Source organism: Sapajus apella, unplaced genomic scaffold (genome assembly GCF_009761245.1).
Source record: "Sapajus apella isolate SASKATOON/1434 unplaced genomic scaffold, GSC_monkey_1.0 scaffold96, whole genome shotgun sequence".
Lineage (NCBI taxonomy): Eukaryota > Metazoa > Chordata > Mammalia > Primates > Cebidae > Sapajus > Sapajus apella.
This window is the reverse complement of record NW_022437036.1, coordinates 3,751,958-3,775,820: the sequence shown is the minus strand read 5'-3', so window position 1 is coordinate 3,775,820 and position 23,863 is coordinate 3,751,958.

Sequence of the window (23,863 nt, the reverse complement as noted above, 5' to 3'; positions counted from 1 at the left end):
GAAACCCTAGGGATAGGAAGCTGGGGCAGAAGGAGATGGTGGCCTAAAGCCAGCTGCAGGGAAAATCTCTCCCCATTGGCAAGTTTCGCAGAGCTGTGGCCATAGGAACACATGACTAGGGCCCCTCCTAATTTTGGAAGGAGCCCCCATGGAAATGAGGGCCTTACAGTGACTCCACCTCTGATCCTACTTCACCTGCAGTCAAATGAGAAGAGATTTGAATCAGCTGAAGACACCCTATTCCCTCTCCCTGACCCCTGCGACCCCAGGAGCTCCTGCTTTGTCGCTGTGTCTGTCTCCACATCAACCGCATCTGAATCAGGCCCCTTTTTCTCCCTGGTGGTCACCGTCTGGGCTATGATGGGCAGCTCACACTCTTGCCTTAGAATCCGACTGGAGAGGCAATTTGTTCTCATCACGTGGAAAATACGTTGACCCCATGGTGCTTTTCACCCAAGCTGACTATCATTCAACTTTTTGATGTGGCTGCTAACTCGGTGCCATCTTGGCAATGTGACCCTGGAGCAGCTGTCCCTGGGCCTGCATTTAGAGGATTTCACCTAATTAAGAATAGGATGCAAATTTTATAGCCTCAGTGACGGTAAACAGCCTTGGTGAGGCTTTCTGGGGCCAGAGAGAGGACTCCACTGAGGGAGACGGGTGGCAGGATATTTTTATTTTATTTTATTTTATTTTATTTATTTATTTATTTTTGAGATGGAGTCTCACTCTGTCACCAGGCGGAGTGCAGTAGCACAATATTGGCTCACTGCAACCTCTGCCTCCCGGATTCAAGCGATTCTCCTGTCTCAGTCTCCCAGGTAGCTGGGACTACGGGCATGAGCCACCATGCCTGGCTAATTTTTGTATTTTTAGTAGAGACAGGCCTTCACCATGTTGGCCAGGATGGTCTCGATCTCTTGACCTTGTGACCTACCCGCCTAGGCCTGGCAGGGCCATTCTTTATAGCCTGCTTTTTTCTTTTCTTTTCTTTTCTTTTTTTTTAAGTGTCCTCTTTACGTCCTGAGAGCCACATGCTAATGAGGAAGAATGGCATGCAGTTCATTTTGGCTGCCACAAGGACCTTGCAATCACAGCAAGCAAAATATTCTAAACAGTAAGTGAATCGAGGAAGACATACTGCCAAGTCAGGAAGAAGAAATCCACCTGTTCAGTGATTTCAGGAACTGCTGAAGGAAGTCACCAATGCATACCAGTTTCTGCAAAGAGAATCTAATGCAGGCTTTGCTTCTCATCGGAATTCCCCAGCTGGTGTCTTGGTTGACTGAGTCGAGGGGAGAGGGCAGGGAGTGGATTTATTCTCTGCTAGGTTTTTAAGGGTCACAAAGGGCTGTGGTCCTAAGGGGCACTGCTCAAACCTTAGCGTACATCAAAATTACCTGGCTAAGGCCGATGCAGTGATTCATGCTTGTAATCGCAGCAGTTTGGGACCCCAAGGCGAGCGAATCATCTGAGGTCATGAGTTTGAGACCAGCCTGGATCTTTTAGTAGAGAAACCCCATAGCTACTGAAAACAACGAAAATTAGCCAGGCATGGTGGCAGGCAACTGTAATCCCAGCCATTTGAGAGGCTGAGGCAGGAGAATCACTTGAACCCCGGAGGTGGAGGTTGCAGTGAGCTGAGATTGTACCACTGTGCTCCGGCCTGGGCAAGAGTGAAATTCTGTATCGAAAAAAAAAAAAAAATTACCTAGAGAGCCTGTGAACATGCAGAGTGCTGGGCCCCATGCCTAGAGATTCTGATTCAGCCTGTCTGGGGTGGGCCAGAGATTCTGCATTCTGTCTAAGGAGCTCCCGGGTGATGATGTACGTTTGCAGACCACAGTCTGAAGGTTTGAGAACTTGGAAGGCTGTGGCTGGGATATCTCGAGTTTTTGCCTTGGTATCCTTTGCCAAACAGAGAAATGCATTGTTTATGTTTTTCATGAGCTCAGGAAGCAGAATGCAACCCATGCAGGTTTGGGGGCTGGATTCTCTCTGTGACTGAGTGGGAGACTCAGCCCCAAGAAGTGCCCGTGGTTGGCCCTGAATCCACAATGGCTTGCTGGGCTGGAGGCCACCAGCTGATGGAACCCAAGAGAGGAATGAATTATTTATCTGGACTCCTCACAGAGAACAGCACCCTGCAAATGTCCCTCCCACCGTGCTGGGTGGAATTCATAGTCAACCTAACAACCAGCCTAGCATCTTCTCCCCGGACCTTGCCCCTCCAACCGTATCGAACTTTGAGGAGCAATTAGGGAATCACTTGACATCTTCCCTGAGAGCTCTTGGGTCACAAAAGCTAATTAACCTTCCTCTTGCCTTCCAAACTAAGTAACAACCTCCAGAGCCAAGTGTTCTGGAACAGAACAGGGAGGAAGGAAGAGACTAAGAAAGAAGCACTATCTCTCTTTTTTTTTTTTTTTTTTTTAATGTGAGTTGGCATAGAATTTTTTAAATAAAATAAACTCCATGGAAAAAAGGTTGTGGGTTCAGAACTCCTGGGAGCAGTCCCAGCAGTGCCAGGACGGTCTCAATGGCAGCTCTCTGCTCATCTTCGAGGCCTACTTTGCCCAGCAGCTAACTCTTGTGAGCAGAAACATGCCAGCTCCTTGATCTCTGGGAGGCTCTGGATGGGAACTTGGTGTGGGAAGTCGAGGTGCCCTGAACTTGGAGGTGGGGCTCATTGGCACCACAGTGATGGTCCCATCTGTGCCGTGTAGACTTGATCAAGCAACTCAAGGTGTCCTGGGTGGCCCAGACTGAGGGAGGACTTGCTGGCTTCCAACTTGGAATCTTGTTGACATTCAGTGCATAACATTTCTCTCTAAGAAGACACGCCGTAGAACACTTAAGGACTTGGGCTCACAGAGGGTGTATATCTGAGCTCAAATGCGCATTCTGACCCTTCCTGGCTATGTGATCTACACTGTGATTCCCATACTTCCCCATGTCCACACACCATTGAGTCCCACCGCACTAGCACCCTGGAGCTGCCCTAGCATGTTACCACGAACTAGGTGGTTTAAAGCCAGAGACAGTCATTCTTATAGTTCTGGCGGTCAGATATCTTAAATCAAGGTATCAGCAGGGCCAAGCTCCCCTCCCCCAATGTTCCAGGAAAGGATACTTCTCAGCCTCTCTTCTGGCTTCAGGTGGCTGCAGCAATCCTTGGGGTTCCTGGGCTTATAAGTGCATCACTCCACTCTGCTTCCATCCTCACTTGACCTTCTCACCTATCTTCCTTTACACCGTCCTCCCTCTGAGATGCTCTGTGTCCAAATTTTCCTCTTTTTAGAAGGATGCCAGTCGTTGGATCAGAGACCACCTTAATCCAGCATGACTTCATCTCAACTAAACTACATCTGTAAAGGTTCTGTTTCTAAATAAACCCACATTCTGAGGTTCTAGGTGGGCGTGATGCTTGGCAGACAAAGTCCACACAGGAGACCCATTTTCAGGATTTTCTGCATGATTTGAGGAAGCTGATGGTGACATCTATTCTTAAATCTGTGTTCAGAAAAATCACGCTGGTAACCTGCCAGTGGCCACGGTGGGAGCATTGACTGACCCAGGGAAATCCACATTTCTCAACACACACTGGATACCTGAGGACTCCAGAGCTATTATCTGTTCAATATTTTAAAAAAAAGAAAAAAAAAACCTCACATTTTTAAGTGAAATGGGTTTATTGGCAGATTTGCTTAACACAATTTGCAAGGATACTTTAGACCAGGGGTCAGAAAACTACTTCCCACAGAACAAAGCCACCCATTTCTTGTCTTTCTAAGTGCAGCTGTCTTTGTTTTTTGTTTTGTTTGTTTGTTTTTGAGATGGAGTCCCACTCTTGTAGCCCAGGCTTGAGTGCAGTGGCACGATCTTGGCTCACTGCAACCTCCGCTTCCTGGGTTCAAGTGATTCTGCTGCCTCAGCCTCCCGAGTAGCTGGGATTACAGGTGCCTGCTACCATGCCCGGCTAAATTTTTGTATTTTCTAGTAGAGATGGGGTTTCACCATGTTGGCCAGGCTCGTCTCAAATGCCTGACCTCAGGTGATCTACCACCTTGGCCTCCCAAAGTGCTGGGATTATAGGCGTGAGCCACCACGCCCAGCCACTCCCTTTGCTTTAAACACATATTAGCAAGAGTCCTAGAGGCACCAAAGACAGGCCACCAGCAAAATGAGGCTTTGTCCTTCATGATTAAATGATAATGGAAAATGCAATAACTTTCACCCTGTGTGATTCAGTGACGTTCAGTACTATGCTATGTCGAACCTCAAATCTTGCTGTCCCATGTGGGACAGCCCAAACCTAGGGAGCCACTGCATGAAGACACTATGATTTATTAAGATAATAAAGCTATCAGGATGACAAATGTTTCATTCTTTCCCCCATGTTTTTTTCCCCAAAGGAGCATCTGCTTTTCCATGTGATTTGACTATCTGCTGAAGACCTAGCCCAGTGTATCAGCAGAGTGGAAAAGTGACTGAAGTGATTGTTTATTGCCTTGTACTAAGTTCTATCACTTTAAGCTTTAACTCCACAACTCTTGCATTATTTTAAAACTGTCTGGCAGATCCCTAAAACTAATGGTACAAACCACTCTGTGATACATTAAAATACATTCCACTCTGTCATACTGCAAACAAGTAGCTGCTCCCCGGTCTTTGAAAAAGTACTTTCAAGATAAAATATGTACTTGTGGGTTCTGTAGGTTTTTAAAAAGTCTTGAATCTTCACAGATTTACTGGAGGGGAGGGGGTGTTTCATGTAAAATGTGTTTTTCCTTGACATTTAGAGGTCTTGCAAAGTGGTTTATTATAGATCTGTGGACATCTTGCTATTTAATTAAATTTCAGAAATACATTCTCTGCACTTATAAGAAGGAATATGAAGAATGTGTTTGTTCGCTATTTATTATTCTTTTTCTGTTTCTAACAAAATTATCAGTTTGAAATAAGTCATCAGAGGCACTTAAAATTTTTCAGGGTCAGAAATCTAATTAACCTCAGCAACTCTGCTTAAAATGTTGAATAATATAAGACAAGTCCTTACGGGAATCTTTGGTAATATTCAGTCTTGGTGATATATTTACAACTATTTTTTAAAACTTGACCTTCAATGTCTATTTTCAAAAGACACGAGGGAATGGAAAGCAGATTGAGAAACAAGTCACTTGTGAGGTCTCATCTAACACATTTTAGTAAATTATTGCCGGATGTAAGCAGCTGAATTTGTAAACGATTTCCTTACCTTACATTTTATAGACAAAATTAAGAGTAAGCTCACAGTAAATGAATCTCTCATCTGAAAATAGCTCTTTCTCCTCATTTAAACCTGACATCAGAAGGATACAACCCAAATGTGTTCAGCCCAACAGATTCTGAGATAAATACATTTCACAACTGTCTTGTTGGGAGATTTGCTTAGCACAATTTGGGTATCTGTTATCCTCTGACATACTCAGAGGAGTTTGTCAGAGGATAACATTGCATGTTTGCAATAAGTTTACATGTTTGCATGTTGCATGCAATAAGTTTGTGCGTTTTCCATAAGTTTGCATGTCCTTTGGGGCTTTTATTTTCCTGCTAGGGATTCTAGTTTGCAGTAGAACAATTTCCTCCTGCAGCCGCATTCAATGTACTATCGGGATTCAACTTGTTTCTCTCAACAACAGAAACAACATGAGACTATTTGTTTTGCTCCTAACTTATCAGAATAAGAGCTCACGAGATCAGCAGCTGATGGAAACTGTCAGAACAAGAGTTGCTGGCACCCATGTAGAAAGCACAGAAGATATGAACAGTTGGTGGGCAAGGTTCTTGGGCACAGTAAAGGGTACAGAGCAGGCAATGGGAGGAGGCCTCTCCAGGCGAGTCACCTGGGAAAGTGAGAGGAATTGGCACAGCAGGCAGGTGGGTGGTGTGCACCTTGCCCATTAAGGCTAGAAACCTTCGCCAGGCGCAGTGGCTCATGCCTGTAATTCCGACACTCTAGGAGGCTGAGGTGGGTGGATCACCTGAAGTCAGGAGTTTGAGACCAGCCTGGTCAACATGGTGAAATGCTTTCTCTATTAAAAGTACAAAAAATTAGCTGTGTGTGGTGGTGGGCACCTGTAATCCCAGCTATACTTGGGAGGCTAAGGCAGGAGAATGACTTGAACCTGGGAGGCAGAGATTGGAGTCAGCTGAGATCCCGCCATTGCATTCCAACGTGGGCAACATGAGTAAACTTCCGTCCCTAAATAAATAAAGGGCTGGAAATCTTGAGGGGAGGCAAGACTGAGAAGGGGGAGCCCAGGGCAGATATTGATGTCCAGCGCACAGACTGGGTGAGAAGTGAGGAAGTGGAGGCCTAAGCCCAGTGAAAGAGAGGAGGGAAAGGGCTGATCCTGGGGCAGCTGGGCACCAGGCCTGAGTCAGTTTCCTGTGGCTCCTGTAACGAATGACCACAAGGTCAGTGGCTCAAACAGCGTGGACTTAGTATCTTACAGTTCCAGAGATGGGAAGTGGAAGTGGGCATCCCTGGCTAGATTCAAGGTATTGTCAGGTCTGTGACCCACTTGGAGGCCTTAGAGGAGAATCCGTTTCCTGGCATCTCTGGCTCTGAGGGGCTGCCCACATTCCTGGGATCACAGCCCCACCCTCCCTTCTTAAAGTCTGCAGCCCTGGGAAGAGACCTGCTGCTACCATCTTCCATACTGGGTCTACCCAGACAGTCCAGGATATGCGCCTCATTTCCAAAATCAGCTTAACAAACGGAAACCCAGCTGTAACCCTAAGCCCTCTGTTACATGTATAGTAACGTAGCCATGAGATGTGGGGATTAGGCTCCAGGCATATTTGAAGCCATTATTCTGTCTTCTCTAAACCAGTGCAGAACAAAGGCTTATGACTCACGGGAAATGTGCCAGAACTGGTACCAAACGGGATGTGGCTGGAGGCACCACTGACCCTTGGTTCTGCTGTGTCACACACCACCTGCAAATTTAGTGTCACGAAACAACTGGTTTGCTACGTGCACAGAATCTCTGGGTCAAGAATTCAGCCAGAGTATGGCAGGGACAGTGTGTCCCTGCTACATGAGATCTGAGGCCTCAGCTGGGAAGATTCACACATGAGGTTGGCTGCATGGCTGGGGCCTGGAGCCTGCTGAAGGCACCTTGTCTGTGTGGCTGGCAGTGGTTGCTGGCTATTGCCTGGGGCCTGGATGGAAACTTCTGGCTCGCAGCTGGGACAGATATAGCCGGCCTCTCCACCTGGCCTTGGTGTCCTCACAGTACGACCACTTCTGGGAAGCGGAACTTCCCCTGTGTTGACTGAGGGCTTCAAAGCCTACAGCTGGGCGTCCAGTCCCAGACATGGAGGTGGAATCTACGTTGCCTCAGAGGTCACATCACAACATTTCTGCCACATTCTGTTGATTTTAAGAAAGTTACTGGCCATCCGTGGTGGCTCACACCTGTAATCTCAGCACTTTGGGAGGCTGAGGTGGGAGGATCACCTGAGGTCAGGAGTTTCAGACTAGCCTGGCCAACATGGTGAAACCCTGTCTCTACTAAAAAAAATACAAAAATAGACGGGCATGGTGATACATGCCTGTAATACCAGCTACTCGGGAGGCTGAGGCAGGAGAATCACTTGAACCCAGAAGGTGGAGTTTGCAGTGAGCCAAAATCACGCCGTTGCACTCCAGCGGGGCGACAGAGAGAGACTCTGTCTCAAAAAAAAAAAAAAAGAAAAGAAAAGTTACCATCCTCTCCACCTCCCTAATGCACAGCGAGGAATATTGGACTTCATCTCCTAATGATGGAGTGACGTGAACTGAGAAGAGCCTGTAGGATTGGAGAGACTGAGGCATCCACCTTTGGAAAAGCAATTCACCACATTCTTTTAGGATACCAGTAAGCCCAGACCTCAGCAGGAATGCAGGTGGTTTCCAGCTCAACCCTCATTCTAGGGTTGCCAGATTTAGCGAGGAAAACTACAAGACATCCAGTTAACTCTGAATTTCACGTGAACAGTGATTGAAAGTACAGTTATGCCCATGCAGTATTTGGGATATACTTATGCTAACAAATTTGGTGTTTATCTGACATTCAATTTTCACTGGGCTTTTCTACATTTTATCAGGCAACCCTACTCCATGCAGAATGTCCATTTAAAAATATGTTGATCATCATCCCTGGACATGAGGGAGGAGAAAGAGTAACAAGGAGGCAGCTATTAAGTGGACACGCCTGCAGAGGGAGGCTGACAGACCCAGACCCGCGGTGGTTAAGCCTGTTTATTCCTTGGCCCACCTCAGAGCTAATGTGATCCTTTTTCTCTTTCCACATTCTGTAAAAATACCTCCTAGGTTTCTGGTAATTAATGGGAAGTGTAGAACCCATTCTTCTGATGAGCTTTTCAATTATAGCCTGCGTCTAATTTTCAAATGCTCATGAATAAATGATTAACTCAGATCAGAAACAAAAATCAAAGACCTCACCTGCTCATAAACAGAAAGGTGAGAGAGATTACCTCATCATCACTTTCACAGGCTGCACCATCGCCGCCTTCCTCACGACCCAGAGAACAAGACTCATCACCCGTTACTGAGCATCTTCTCTGGGAGACACCGTCATGGGTCCCTTCATCTCTTGAAGAACTCACTGGCTAGTTTCTATTATTTTCTGAATGACACAAACCAGCAGATGAGTGGGTGACCAGCTCAGGGTCCCACAGCCAGAAAGCAGCAGAGCAGGAAGGATTCAGCCTGGGTCCCCCAGCCCAGGTCCTTGGATTTTTCATAGGAATCACTTTTGTCTCTACATTTCTTCAAGCCTCACAGTCGTTTTGTCTTGTGAGGCCATAAAGTGAGCTAGTGTGGACTAGCACTGGGCTGAACAGGCCCCTTTGACTGCTACAGTAGCATGAATATTGTCCCTCCAAATATGTCCAAGTCCTAACCCCTGGTAACCCTGAATGTGACCTTGTTTTGGAAACAGGACCTTTGAAGGTGTCCTCAAGGACCTCCAGATGAGATCATCCTGGATTTAGAGTGAGACCTAAATCTCTTTAGAGCTTTAGGTCTCTTTGATGTACTTATAAAAGAAAGGAGGGGATGTTTAGAGGCACTGGCAGAGAGGGAAGAAAGCCACGTGGAGACGGAGGCAGATTGGAGTGTTATTTCTACAGGTCAAGGAGTGCTAGGGCTTGCTAGCAGGCACCAGCACCAGGAACGAGCCATGGAAGGGTTGCTCCCACAAAGCCCCCAGAAGGAACCGACCCTGGTTTCAGATTCCTGGCCCCCAGAACTGCAAGGCCTTGGGTTTCTGTTGTTACAGCACCTAGCTTGGGGCCCTTCATCACAGTAGCCACAGGAACATGGAGGCTGTCTCTCTCAGGCCTGCCATCTGCTCAGCTGCTCAGCTCCATCCCTGTGATCCCCAAAACCAAAGCCCTCATGTTTTTTTCACCACGAAAAACACACGGCTTTAGCTTCCTCTCTTTGTATGTGAGATGCAAATGGAGATTTGCGATTCTGTGTGTGCCTCTGCCTGCCCACCTGCTGCTGGAGAAAGACAAATTATGTCACCAACCCCTACCGGGGTCTTCAGAGGGAAATTTAGAGTAACATGAAGTCCTTGTGCTTTTCTTAGTCACATAATAAAAATTACAGTTTTTATAACTTGAACGACCAAAGCCCTTAAATCAACTCCAGGAGTGAGCCGGCCAGCCACTTGTCGGCGTGGCTCCTGAGAAAAAGCTGACGGGGGCATGTGTCTGGGAGGATGAGAAATCATTTGCTAAGTAAGAAGCTCACGGAGTTTAAATCAAAACCCAGTACCTCTGGTTTTAGGCCAACTTTTAAGTCTTACAGTTCCTGTGTTCCCGTGTGAAAATACCCCTAGGAAAGGGTAGAAGCAGAACCGAATTTTGCTGCTTTGCTTCTTTCTTAGGGCAAATTCCACTGTGTCTCCTCCAGCCCTGGCCAAACTTCAAATATGAGGAAAATAAACACTGTCATATATCAACCAGCCAGTTCCCCACCACTCCTGCCTGCCAGCCCCTGCAAAGGCAGGGCTGGCGCTGCGTCCTGTGGTAACTGCCTGCGGAGCCAGCTGAACTCTTTTCCCCTAAACTTCAGAAAGTACCGGAATCACCCCAGAGCACCTGAGTGCGTGCCCTGTGAAGACAGCAAGGAAATGGGAGAGGCTTTGAAGGATCTGCTTAAAAGTGGCTTTGAAGACCTCCAACAGGGTGAGAGCCAACTCAGCACAGAGCCAGCCCAAAGAGGGGGCATTTTTCTAGTAAAGATCATCTTTAATCTGCGTTGCAACTATAGCACAAAAGGAAAGGGCAGCTGTTGAGACCAGGGCGCCAGTGAAATGAAAACATACTGTTTCCCTCCAACTTCCCACCTGGCGAGGCCAGGGGTTCTCCAAGACAGACACTCTCCAAGTGAAATCTATGGAATTTTGGAAATAAGATAAAACACGTACTAGAGTGCATTGTACATTCTCACCGTGGAGCCAGGCACACATGGTTCAGGCTCTCTGGGGTTTGGGTTCGTGGGCTTCGTTTTCTTTCTGTCTGCTGCCTGCCCTGACCACGGTGCCCTGTGGGTGTGGACGGCAAGAAAATGAACCCAAGACCCCTTGCCATGGCTGTGCTAGTCACTGGTTTTTAACCTGAGCAAGTTCTGATTTATTCTAAGTCACCCTCCTTCATCAGTGAAATGGAGATAATGGGGATAATGCTTTGCTGGGTAGTTTCGAAGATCAAATAAGGTGGCGTCGGTCAAGATCACAGCATCGACTGCCATTGATCGAGTGCCTACGTGCCTGGGCACCATGCTAAGTGCTTTACAGGCGGGGCACTGATTTGCTCCCATATTACATGGGAGGGTAGGGAGGCGCAGAGAGGCAAGGGAACCTGTTCAAGGTCGTATGGTGCAGTAAGGAGCCAGGACTCCAACCCACATCTAAGCTAGTGCACTGATTCATTACGCATTTTTATAAAGGGCCAGATCGTAAATATTTTCAACTTGGCAGGTCTGAGTGGAAAACATGAACTCAGTGAAAGTGCTTTTTCTGTTCTCTCACTCACAGCAATCAACACAGAAGACCTCTGTGATCAAATGTGGCAGGGAGGGGTTTCCCGCACACACAAAGCAAGCATTCAATTCTGCAGCAGGCACCAGCTGGGTGTCCTCTAACGCAGTGTCATGGAGACAGCATCAGGTCCCACAGGTTGAGGGCTGAGGCCCCGAGACTTCTCCCCACCCAGTTCCAGTGCCAATCACAAGCCCAGGTTGTTTTGCCAGTGCTTTTGACTGAGGGGCTATAAATTCGGAGTTCCCCAAAGCCCCACCACGGGTTTAGTGAATTCACTGGAGTGACTCACAGAACTTGAGGAAACACTTACGTTTAACAGTTTGTTACAAGCGGTATTTCAAAGGATACAAATAAACAGCCAGATGAAGAAACACGTAGGGTGAGGTCTGGAAGGGTCTGAGTGCAGGAGCTTCTGTCTCCGTGGATTTGGGATGCACCAGCTGTCCGGCACGTGGACGAATTCTTGTTCACCTTCCCGCTGACTGGAAGCTCCCAAACCCTGTTCTCTTGGGCTTTTGATAGAGACTTTGTTGGATAGGCATGATTGACAACCATGTAGAAATGTGACTGGACAAAAGGAATCTGATCTAATACTAATGGATTGAGTGGGGAACCCCAGCAAGGCCTGCCTGTTCAGATTCTTCTTGGCCTCCCTGCACAGCGTTCTTTCTTCCAGAGTACGGGACAGAACCCATTCTGAAATGGACTTCTTGTTACAAATAGACAAAGTAGTTCAGAAAATATTTTATTGCTAGCTCCAAAACAGAGGCAGGGGAAGATTCTTGTTTCGGGGAGAAAAGGGAGCAAGTGAAAGGAGGGAAGGGGAAGGTCAGAGAGAGAGATTCAGTTTCTAGGCCTGTTCTGAGGCCAAAAGCGCGCAATACAATAACAAATGAAAACCTCTATTTGTCTGTCTGTCTGTCTACCTGTCTGTCTGTCTATCTATCTGTCTGTGTGTCTGTCTGTCTGTCTGTCTATCTGTCTATCATCTATCTACCTACCTATCTAGATATTATGTATATTATAAATATATACAACATAGTATCACCACAGGTCTCTCTTGTATCTACCCAGCTATGCAGCTCTGCCACTGTAGCACAAAAGCAGCCACAGACAATCCATGAACAGATGGGTGTGGCTGTGTTTCAAGACAACTTGATTTACAAGACAGGCCATGGGATGGGGAGAGACTGCGTAATGGATGAAGGGTCTGTCTCTGTCCATGCGGGCTGCTGGAACAAAATACTGTAAACTGGGTGGCTTATAAACAACGTGAATTTATTTCTCACAATTCTGGAGTCTGGCAAGTCTGAGATCAAAGTGCTGGCAGATTCAGTGTCTGGAGGGCCCCACTTTCTGGCTCAGAGATGGTGCTGCATGTGTCCTTGCATGAGGGAAGGGGAGAACTCTGGCCTCTGCAGCCCCTCATAAAGGCACCCATTCCATTCCCGAGGGCATCACCTTCATGACTGAATCACCTCCCAAAGGCCCTACCTCCTAATATCATCACATTGAGGATGAGGGTTCAATGTATGGATTTCAGAGGAGCATGAGCAGTGAGTCCATAGGAGGGTTTTACTGTGGAGTGTTGGCAATGCCTGGAACTAGGTGGACAGGTACACTGGGAATGTACTAAGTGCCAGTGAATTACTGGCTTTAGGATGGCTAATGTTACGTGAATTTCACTTCAATAAATTATTTTTAAAAATCAGGCAATGGACCCAATTTGTCCCACAGGCCACAGTTTGCTGACCCCAGCAAGCTGTCCCTGGTCCCAAACGAGGTTAGATGAAGATATTTGAGAGAAGTTAGAGATCAAGTCTTTATCAGCACCTTAAGTTGATGGATTCCATATAGACAGAGACACTTGGGTCAGGTAGGAAGAATCCATAGTACCGGTGTTCAGTGCCAGCCACAGTAGGTTTGCACCGTGGCTGTGGCAAGTACTACCAAGTCATCCCACGAAAATCATTTAGTGTCTCTGGTTTCATTTCACAGGTCTTTAAGATGGGGACAATAAGGGTTCCTTCTTTATGGAGTTAAGAGGATCAGCTGAGTTAATACAGGTGAATTATCCAGACAGGGCCCAATGCATAAATGTCTCACATAAGAGTTTGCAATCAGTTTAATTTTAATAAATGAAGGAGATTTCCTTACCCATGAGCTGCTACTTTCTAACCAGAGAACTCCCCCAGGCAGCTCTGTTTTTTCAGAGTTGGCATAAGCAAGCTATGGGTAGGCATCCTAACAAAGGCAGTCAGGGAAGCTCCAGGCAGATGTGGCTTCTTCCTGGGAGCTGGCAGGTGCTGTGAGCAAAGCCCAGCCTGATAAGTCCTGTTTCTTATGAGTTAGAGCCACACAAATGGCCTGAATTTCTCTATTCTTCAGGGCTCACAGCCCAATCAGTGCCCAGCTGATAGTGGGAGAGGCTTCTTCTTGGCCACAGAAGGTTGGCCTTTCCCTGGGTGTGTGTCAGAGCTCAGGATAGAAACTGACCATGAACTGGAACTGGTGATGAAGAATTTGCTAAGGTGGTGTTTTCCAGATGTAGGCAGGCTGAAAGAACCCTGGGCTGATAATAGGAGGAGCGACTTCTGCCCCAGTGCCTGTGGGAGCAAGGAGGGTGGCAGTTACGGTAACTGAGAGAGGGGAGCTGTGAGGAGACACAGCTGCCTGGACCCAGCCACCCGATGGAAACAGGGGCTTCAGAAGAAGGACGTGGATAACCTGCTGCACTGGAGCAGAGAGAAAACCAGAGGAACAAATGCTTAAACCATTCTTCATTCTCAGATGGGTTCTACCTTGAGGGGCCAAAGCCAGGCAGTAGCCCCTCTAGGTTGAGGCCACCCCACAAGCAACCATTTCAGCCAACAGCGAAAGTTCAACAAAAGTCCTAGGGAAGCTTCTGATTGGCCAGGATGGAACTGTTGCCAGTGGCAGAAAGCATTATGATTGGCTAATCTGGTGTACAAAAGGGTTCAGACAAGAAAGACAAGGTCAGAGGCCCAAGGATAAAGAAAGAGCAGGTGGCAGAGGATGATTGTATCTGCTGACATCCACCACATTCATCTTTTTTTTTCTCAGAAAATGGCTGTTCCAGCCTTCCTTACCTGGATCACCGTCATTTTGCAATGACCTTCCCCAGAAGCCTACAGATCTCCCCATTCGCCCCCCGGACTTTGTTCTCCCCTCATCTCCTATCTCTTAAAGAACAGGCTTTTTAGAGCAGCTTTGGAGTCACAGCAATATCGAGTGGCAGATACAGAGATTCCCCATATATAACCTGTTCCACACATGCACAGCCATTCCTGTTATCAACATCCTTCACCAAAGCAGTGCATTTGTTACTATTGATAATCCTACATTGGCAGGTCATTATCACCCAAAGACCATAGTCTACATAGGGCTTACTCTTGGTGGTAGATCTTCTATGGGTTTTGACAAACGTATAATGAAATGTATCCATCATTACAGTGTCATGCAGAACAGTTTCACTGCCCTAAAAATCCTCAGTGTGCCACCAATGCTTCCTGCCCTCCCTCCAAGCCCTGACAACTACTGATCCCTTTTTTTGTTTCCAAAAAAAAAAAAAAGGTTTGCCTTTCTGGAATGCCACATAATTGGAGTAATACAGTATGTAGCCTTTTAGATTGGCTTCTCTCACTTAGTAATATGCATTTAAGTTTCTTCCAAGGCTGTGTGCAGTGGCTCATGCCTGCAATCCCAGCACTTTGGGAGACTGAGGCGGGCGGATCACCTGAGGTCAGGAGTTTGAGACCAGCCTGGCAAACATAATGAAACCCTGTCTCTACTAAAAATACAAAGTAAGCCAGCCATGGTGGCATGCCCCTGTAGTCCCAGCTACTTGGGAGGCTGAGACAGGAGAATTGCTTGAACCCGGGAGGTGGAGGTTGCAATGAGCCAAGATCACACCACTGCACTCCAGCCTGGGTAACAGAGTGAGACTCCATCTCAAAAAAAAAAAAAAAAAAAAAGTTTTTTCCAAACACTCACTCCACTGTCCGAATGAACCACTGTTCATTTATCCATTCACCAACTGAAGAATATCTCAGTTGCTTCCAAGTGCTGTCAGTAATGAATAAAGATATCATAAACATCCATAGGCAGGTTTTTGTGTGGTTATACATTTTTATCTCATTTAGGTAATTACCAAAGATTGAGGTTACTGGATTTTACAGTAATGCTACAATAGTTTCCCCTTATCCTAGGGGGACATGTCCCAAGACCCACCGCAGGTGACTAAAACCACATGAATTTCTTTTTCCTTCTTCACAATTTCACGGACAGATTTGTTTTTACTGTAGGTCTTAGCAACCTCATCATACTATATTTTTTCTTTCCTTATTAAGTCTAGAGCTTTCACCTTTTCACTTAAAGAAAACACTTTATAACTTCTCTTTGGTATATCTCAATTGCCAGCATCAATAATCTTGCCCTTTGGGCCCACTATTAAGTAAAATAAGGGTTACTTGAACACAAGCACTGTGAGGCTGTGACAGTCAGTCTGATTACTGAGACGGCCACTAAAGAGCTGAGGAGCAGGTAGCTTTAGGTAGTGTGAAGACCCTGGAGGAGGGATGGTTCACATCCCAGGTGGGACAGTGCAGACAGTCAGAGATTTCAACATGCTACTCAGAATGGGGTACAATTTAAAACTTATGAGTGTTTATTTGGAGAATTTTCCATTTATTATTTTCACACCATGGTTGACTGAAGCAGGATAAAGAGAAACTGTGGACAAAGGGACTATTGTGTGTTTAGTTTTGTAAGAAATTGCAAAAATGTCTTCCAAGGCAGCTGAACTCTTTTGCATTCCTACCAGCAGAGAATGGGAGTTCCTGTTGCTCCACTTTCTTGCCAGCAGCATTCAGTGTCATCAATGTTTGGGATTTTGGGTACTCTAGCAGGTGTGTAGCATCCTTGTATTTATTTATCCTAAATGTGGATTGGTGCCTCTCCTAGTTTCTCAGAATAGGATTAAAATCATTCTATTTTGGTATTCATCACAGCTTCATGGAAAGGTGGGAGGGACAGGAAGAAGTTGAAGGAAGACTGTGATTTTAAGCCAAGTTCCATCATAGGAGTCAGTCTCCACGAGACGTGCTTCTCCTTAACCCTCAACTGAACACCAGGTTTCTTGACCAGCTCTCCAGGACTGCATCCCACCTCCCACCTGTCATCCTAACTCTTATTATGGGTCTGACCATCTTAAATCTTTGAGAACCAACAGAAATACCTCTCCACCTCTAGCCCAGTGCACACACACTCAAACAGCAAGTCCAGCTCCCCAGACACACCACCAGCTCCAGGTGAATTCTGTCCGCAGTGCGGACAACCCTTCAGATGATGGTGCAGAGTGATTTCACTTCTCACGCATCAGAATCTCTCCATTCCTCAGCAGGGTTTGGGATTCCTCTTTGCAAAATCAAAAGGCTCATTGAAGTGCTTTGTGATTTTTTTTTTGTTTGTTAATTTTTTTTTTTGGAAAAAAAAAAAAAGATTAGGAGGATTGATATTCCTCCTAAGGATGGACTCAAAAATTTCTGCAAGCTTAAAAATAGCCTGTCTCCCTTCATACCCATCAAGTATTCAAAAACATGAAATTCAGGCTCAGAATATCCAGTTTACAGAAGGAAATATTAAAATATTAAAGTTAAAATAAATTATTGTGAAAATATATTTTCTGCTGGGAAGAATTAACTTGCGATGTGGCATGATGTTTTCTAGAAAAGCATCTCAATTTGGCCTGTTCATAAGGAACCGTAGCTGGACCTCAGAAGGCTACAGGTCAGGAGCTCTGTTGCTTTGGCCAAATGCATTCTCTGTTCTTCCACCCATGTCTGGAGATGCATTATAATTCATACCTCCTGAGTTTGGATTTCTATTTTTCTGATTTTTTAAAAAGTACTTTTTAATAGATGAGCTTTCTCTGCCACCCCCAGTCAAGTCTTTGCAGTGTCTGTAATCACAGAGGTATGAAATCAAAACAACAGAGGAGATTTTGCTCTGAGGTTCTGCATGCATCCCTAGCAGTGGGGGGCATTTTGCATAGCAGATTTAATTGGTACCTTGGAGTTCTGAAGATAATGCTACTCCATTATCTGCTATTATAATAAACATTTTAAACATTTTGTGATTTCAGAGAAAACCATTTGTGTGTGTGTGTGTGTGTGTGTGCGTGTTCGCGTGTGCACGTGTGTCTCTACACAGATTGGTCCTTCTTTCCTTTCATTTGGGAATGTTTACCACATCTTTTGGAGCTGCTGATTTCAGTCAGGAAACAAATTGCAATCAATATGGACATTAAGTATTGATCCAAGAGGCAGAGCAGTCCATGAAGGGGACCAGCCAGCAGCTGCTTCTCTAGCCAGTGTTCTCTTGGACTCTAAGTCATCCGCTGGGCCTGCAGGACCCCCATCCCACATCCCATGAGGCCTGGATGGCCACGGGCCTGAAGAGCCTGAATAGCTTCAGATCTCTCTAGCCCTGCTGACTGCAATAGGTGACATCCTCAGGGGATGTGCATACCCTGTACTGTCTTTTCAGAAGCGCATTTGTCCTGTTGGCTTCTCCACATGTCTTCAGAGTTGCAGGTGCCAGGAGACATCCAGCCAGGACTAAAGAACTCACTTCCAACTTACAGGGAACAGTTATGAAAACAGTGGGGAGGGGTCTTTGTTGGAGCGCTGTCGATCGTTGCTGCGCCCGGGGAGAGTGGAGCATCCACGCCGCAGCAAACTGCAACATGAAGGCTGATGCCAGTGAAACTGCTGTCCAAGCGAAAGGAGCCCTGGCGCAGTTTTCACTATAGGTGGCTGATTTTGGAGTACAACAGTTTGAAAGGACTGAGAAGGAAAGATCCAGAGACGTAAAATATTTTCCACGTGATTTCAGAGGGGTTCTACCTTTCCTGAAGCCTCACTTTGGGCCCCAAGTTCAGAGCTCTTATTCTCCCAGATCTGCTCTGAAACAAACATGCTCATTTATCCCCTGATTTATTTAACAAACAGCAATTGAGGGTATATTAGGTACCAAGCATCAGTGACACCTGAGTGAATAAGACAGACGGATCCTGTCCTTTGGGGGCTTACAGTTTGTTGAGAGAGAACACACCATAAGCCAATAATGAACAAGTAGGGAGTTATAAAATGCACAAGTGCTATAAATAAACCCAAATTATTACTAACAGAGATGAGCTGGTGCTGACATGGGTGGTCATGTACTCGGAATGCTGGTCCAGAATGGTCCCTGTGAGGAGGTGGCATTTAAGCCAGGCCGAGACAGGATGAGGACAAAGGCCTCAAGGCTGGGAGGAACTGGGCATGGTCCAGCACGGAGCAGAGGCCAGTGCGGTTCTCTCAAGGGGAGAAGGGGAGAGGTGAACAGAACTGAATTGTGCAGAGTCCTGCAGGACAGATGGGGGTTTGGGATTTTCTTCTAAGTTTGATAAGAAGCTAAGCATAGATGTGACCTATGGCCCATTTGAGGTTTAAGACTCCTCTTCAGCTGTGGTGGAGTGAGCTGGAAGGGGCAGAAGTGGGGAAAGCTAACTAGTGCAGCTATCCCAGTGGGGCCGGTGGCAGCTTGGACTCGGGTGGCTGCAGTGGTGATACCAGTGGGCTAGGGGAGGTCCCCAAATGCCAGTGAGACCTTGACCCTGGCCAGTGTCTAGGCTCTTGATGCCCTCATGAGTAGGAATTCAAGCATAAGTTGAAAAATGGTGAAATGATGGAGATTTATTGCAAAGAGAAAAGCTTGCACTCAAGACAGGGGAGTGCAGGGATACTCGAGAGAGTCACACCTGAGGCAATTTGGGAATTCCATCTTTATGGGTTTCTTTAACCAAGGGGTGGAATATTCATGAAAATTCCTAGAAAAATGTGAAGATTTCTAAAATATGTAGTTTTACACCATGCAAATGTGTTCACAGAGCTGTCGTGGCACTGATGGGTATGTGACTTAGAATGCTAATGAGCATATAATGAGATTCTAGAGGAAACCTGGGTCAAATCCAGCGCGATGTTGGGTCCAGCCCCCTTAGCCAGCATAGCCCAGATGCTGTTGTTCAGGGTCTTGTCGGCTCCTCACTTCTGAAGCTATTTCAGCAGTTTCCTTTGCTAATCATGCAACATTGCTGCCCGGAAGTTTCTAGTCTCTGGTGACCACCTGACCACCCTGTATTATTCATGTCTCAGTGGGGATGGAGAGATGGTAAAGCAATTTGGGGCACATAGGTGGTGTGCCAGTAAGCCAGCTCTCTGGAATAAACATAGCCCTAAGTGGTAGGGTTTGCTGATTTCCGTGGTGTAAATACTCGCACCACGGGCTGACCGCACAGCCACCAGTGGAGAATGTGGCCAAGCTGGGAGGTCTTGTGTATGGTCCAGCAGCCTCCCCCTGCTGGCTGGGAAGAGAAACCTGAGGCCCATGCATTGGCCACTGTTTGGTTTGCGTCCTTGAGGATGGCAGTTCCTTCAGCTGGGATGGTACAAGAATGCAAGGGACACAGATTTGTGGGTGAGGCAGAGGACCTGCAAGCAAGGCCTGTCTGGAGCTCCTGCTCTCACAGGTGTCTCCGTCAGCCCACAGAGACCTCTCTCCTTAGAAACCCCTTGTACTAGGCCAGTTGCAGTGGCTCACACCTGTAATCCCAGCATTTTGGGAGGCCGAGGCAGGTGGATCACGAGGTCAGGAGTTCGAGACCAGCCTGGCCAGCACGGTGAAACCCCCGTCTCTACTAAAAATACAAAATTAGCTGGTTGCAGTGGCACGTGCCTGTAATCGGAGCCTGAGGCAGGAGAATGGCTTGAGGCTGGGAGGTGGAGATTGCAGTGAGCCAAAGTCGTGCATTCCACTCCAGCCTGGTGACAGAGTGAGACCCCATCTCAGAAAAAAAATAGCAAGCTCTTGCACTAGTGTTGGTTCTTAGTCTCTTATCATAAGCACAGGGCCCTGCTCTCTAAGTGTCTGATCACATAGTTATGCAGAGATCTGTGCAGTAAGTCGTAGCAACCAGGGTGCTGGGCTGGAAATCCACAGATCAGGAAACAGGATGGAGGGTGATAAGCATGGGATTACCTGAGTGCTGAACCGCTCAAATGCAGGCCTGCTGACCCAAAAGGGCCCACCTTCTCCTCTAGGTTTTAAGAATTTGCTGATTCTTAAAAATCTGTTCAAAACAGAACGTAAAAACTAAACATATTTTTTTTCTCATTTATTTCTCTGCCCCTGTTTTTCTACTGAATTATTATGCAAGAGGAGAAGCAGGCTGTGCTGAAAAATAGATAGTTAAATATTCCCTGTATAGTAAGGGGGAGAAGTAATGAACCGGAGCGTAAACGCTGCAACATACAAAGACAGCAGCAAACGTGTTCATTTAGAAATGACGCAGGTAGTGTGCTTTGAGCTTTTGTTCTGTGTTAATCCTTCAGGCGCTGGTTAAACCAAGGCGTTGCACGCACGGTGGACCTTGATCTGAGCCCTGCTGAGATCAAAGGCTCAGCCCGGAAAGCTTTCTGCTGATTTTCTTCTGTGTCTTCTACCATCTCCAGGCACTTTGAGAGCAATTTCAGAGCAACTGTCAAAGCTAGCAGATGATATTTATATCAGGATGCTGTTTGTACTTATTTATTTAACATCTGATAGTGGCAGCCAACGTGCCCATTAGGCAGTATTAATAAAATGCACAATGTTAACAAAGTATACAGGAGACTTTTCGCTTATCCTCATCCACTTAACCTAAGACAGAGCTTTTAATCTTTATCAGGTAAAGCAAGATGTTAAGAAGAAGCAAGAAGCTGAGGGTAGTGGCTCATGTGTGCAATTCCAGCACTTTAGGAGGCTGAGGCTGGAGGATCACTTGAGGGCAGGAGTTTGAGACCAGCCTGAGCAACATAGAGAGACCCCATCTCTACAAAAAAAAAAAAAAAAAAAACAAAATAGCCGGAGGTGATGGTGCATGCCTGTAGTCCCCAGCTACTCGGGAAGGTGAGACAGGAGGATCATTTGTGTAGAGCCCAGGAGCTGAGGGTGCAGTCAGCTCTGATGGCACCACTGCACTCCAGTCTGGGTGACAGACCAAGGCCTTGTTTCAAAAAAAAAAAGCAAAAAACTCAAGATCTCTGGGGTCAGATAGATCCAGATTTGAATTCCAGCTCAGGCTCTTATTCACCACATGGTGTGTGCAGGCTTCTTCTTTTTCTCTCTCTCTCTCTCTCTTTCCTTCCTTCCCTCCCTCCCTCCCTCCCTTCCTCCCTCCCTCCCCTCCTTCCCTCCTTCTCTCTCTCTCTCTCTCTCTCTCTCTCTCTCTCTCTCTCTTTCTTTCTTTGAGATGGATAGATTCACTCTTGTCATCCAGGCTGGAGTGCAGTGGCTCCATCTTGGCTCACTGCAACTGCCACCTCCAGGGTTCAAATGATTCTCCTGCCTCGGCCTCCTGAGTAGCTGGGATTACAGGCATGCACCACCATGCCTGGCTAATTTTTTGTATTTTTGGTAGAAAAGGGCTTTCACTATGTTAGCCAGGCTGGGCTGGTCAAACTCCTTACCTCAGGTGATCCACTCGCCTTGGCCTCCCAGAGTACTGGGATTATAGGTATGAGCTACTGCCTGTAAAGTTTCTCAGAATCTCAGGGTGTTCGTGTTCCTGTGTGCAAAGTGAGAGTCATCTCACTGCATGTCATAGAGCTGTTCTGAAGATTAAAGTCCAGGTTTCTTCATACTAATGATGGTCATTATCATGATTATTATCTTTACATTCATAACCTGAGTCCAGCAGATACAGGCTACAAGCCCAGTTCTGCCCTTTACTCACTGGTCGCCTTGCCCGCCCCCCCATTCTCCGAGGTTGTTTGAGTGCACCACGGACGCTGCCTCAAGCCCCCTGGCTCCTGTCAGCTCTGAAATGTCTGCACCCCCTGAGAATTTACTTCCTCACAGTCCAGTTCAGGGCTGGGTTTTGCTTTTTCAAATCTCACTTGCTATTGTCTTTCTTCTGACTTAAATGTGAAATCAGGCTCTTTTTGTGTGATTCTCACACACACACACACACACACACACACACACATGCATGCTCACCCACTCACAAAACATCTGTGTGTGTTATAGGCTTTACTGACAATGGAGGGGGCTTGGAGGGCTTTCCCATATGAGACCTGGATATCTGACAACTAAATCTCAGGCACCTCTGCCATGAAAAGCCCTGCCCCCCCCCACCTTGGCACCTGCATTTCCTATCTTTCTCCTCACCATCCCCCCACTTACACCGCCACTGCCCCACTCTCCTCTCCATCCTCTGTGGTCCCAGAGCCTGTTCCTACATGGAATCCCAAGACCTCTAGAAGGACATGGTGATTCAGAGCTGAGCGCAGGAAGGCTCTTCATTTTCCAGTTTGGGAACCTTTGATGGACTAGCTCCAAAAAAGTCAACCAGGCTAAATTCCTTGCCCCCCTCTCTAACCACTCCCTGATGGCACTAGGAGGTCCCACCAATCATTTGAAATGTTTAAAGGATGAAAAGCAGAGATGTTAGACATTCATCCAAAAGCATTGGTCAGGCATGGTGGCTCACACCTGTAATCACAGCACTTGGAGAGGCTGAGGTGGAAAGATGGCTTGAGCTCAGGGGTTCACACCCAGCCTGGGCCACGTGCCAAAACACTGTCTCTACAAAACATACAAAAAATTAGCCAGGCATGGTGGTACGTGGCTGTAGTCCAGGCTACTTGGGAGCCTTGTGCCCAGGAGGTCGAGGCCGCAGTGAACCGTGATGGCCTGGGTGACAGAGTGAGACCCTGTCTCAGTAAATCAGTAAATGAGCACTGCCTTACAAACGGGTGTTTTCCGTTTAGCACTATCATGTCCCAGGTAAGAAGGACTCCTGTCTTAGAAGCTGAATCCATACAACTTCAGTCAGACCCTCCTCCCAAACCACCTCACTGAAAGGCAGAAATCAAGAAGTGGTTACCACATTAAGAGTTAAAAGAGAAAAGTACTATTAATCTTCCATTTTTAGCCCTGAAATTTGTCGCTGTATGCTTATGAGAAGTATTATTTTAACCTTTGTATTTCTCTTTACATTACTTTGTGGAGACAAAATTAAAAGTTAAAAATTGATACTTGACATCAAAAGCTCATCATGCTGAAGGACAACCCACAAAAAAAAAAAAAAAAAAAAAGGAAGAAGAAATGGCGGCCTTTGAAGACGCTGGGAATAGAAACATTGAAGAGTTTGCACTGTCTACAAAGATCTATGTCAGAGAAATAGCCTAGAAAGACATGTGGCAGCGAAGGGGAAAATACGATTTGAGTACTTTGAAATGAGTCCTTACAATTAAAAGAACATAAAACATCTGAAGAGGTTTCCAGAAACTAATCAAGACGGTGCACAAGAAAGCATACCTGTCAGCTAACCCATATTTCTTTTCTATTTATAAATCGTAGATTTCCCCCCCGTATCTCCAGTAGTAAAGAGACATTTTGCTTTAGCTCATCCTCCCTGCTTCAGTCACACCCTCTGCTGTTCCGTGACCTTAGGCTTAGCCCACAGCATTCCGGGGGGAGATTACCCATGCGCTTATGAAGGTAAAAAAAATCCCTGTTCAAATCTCAATGTAACTGTTTCCAAGAAGCCCTAAGAACAAGGAGAGATACACTTAAGGATACTGCATGCCTCTTTTCTGATTATAAGAAACATCTCTGTAAATAAACCGTGAGTATAAAATTATAGACAAGATAAG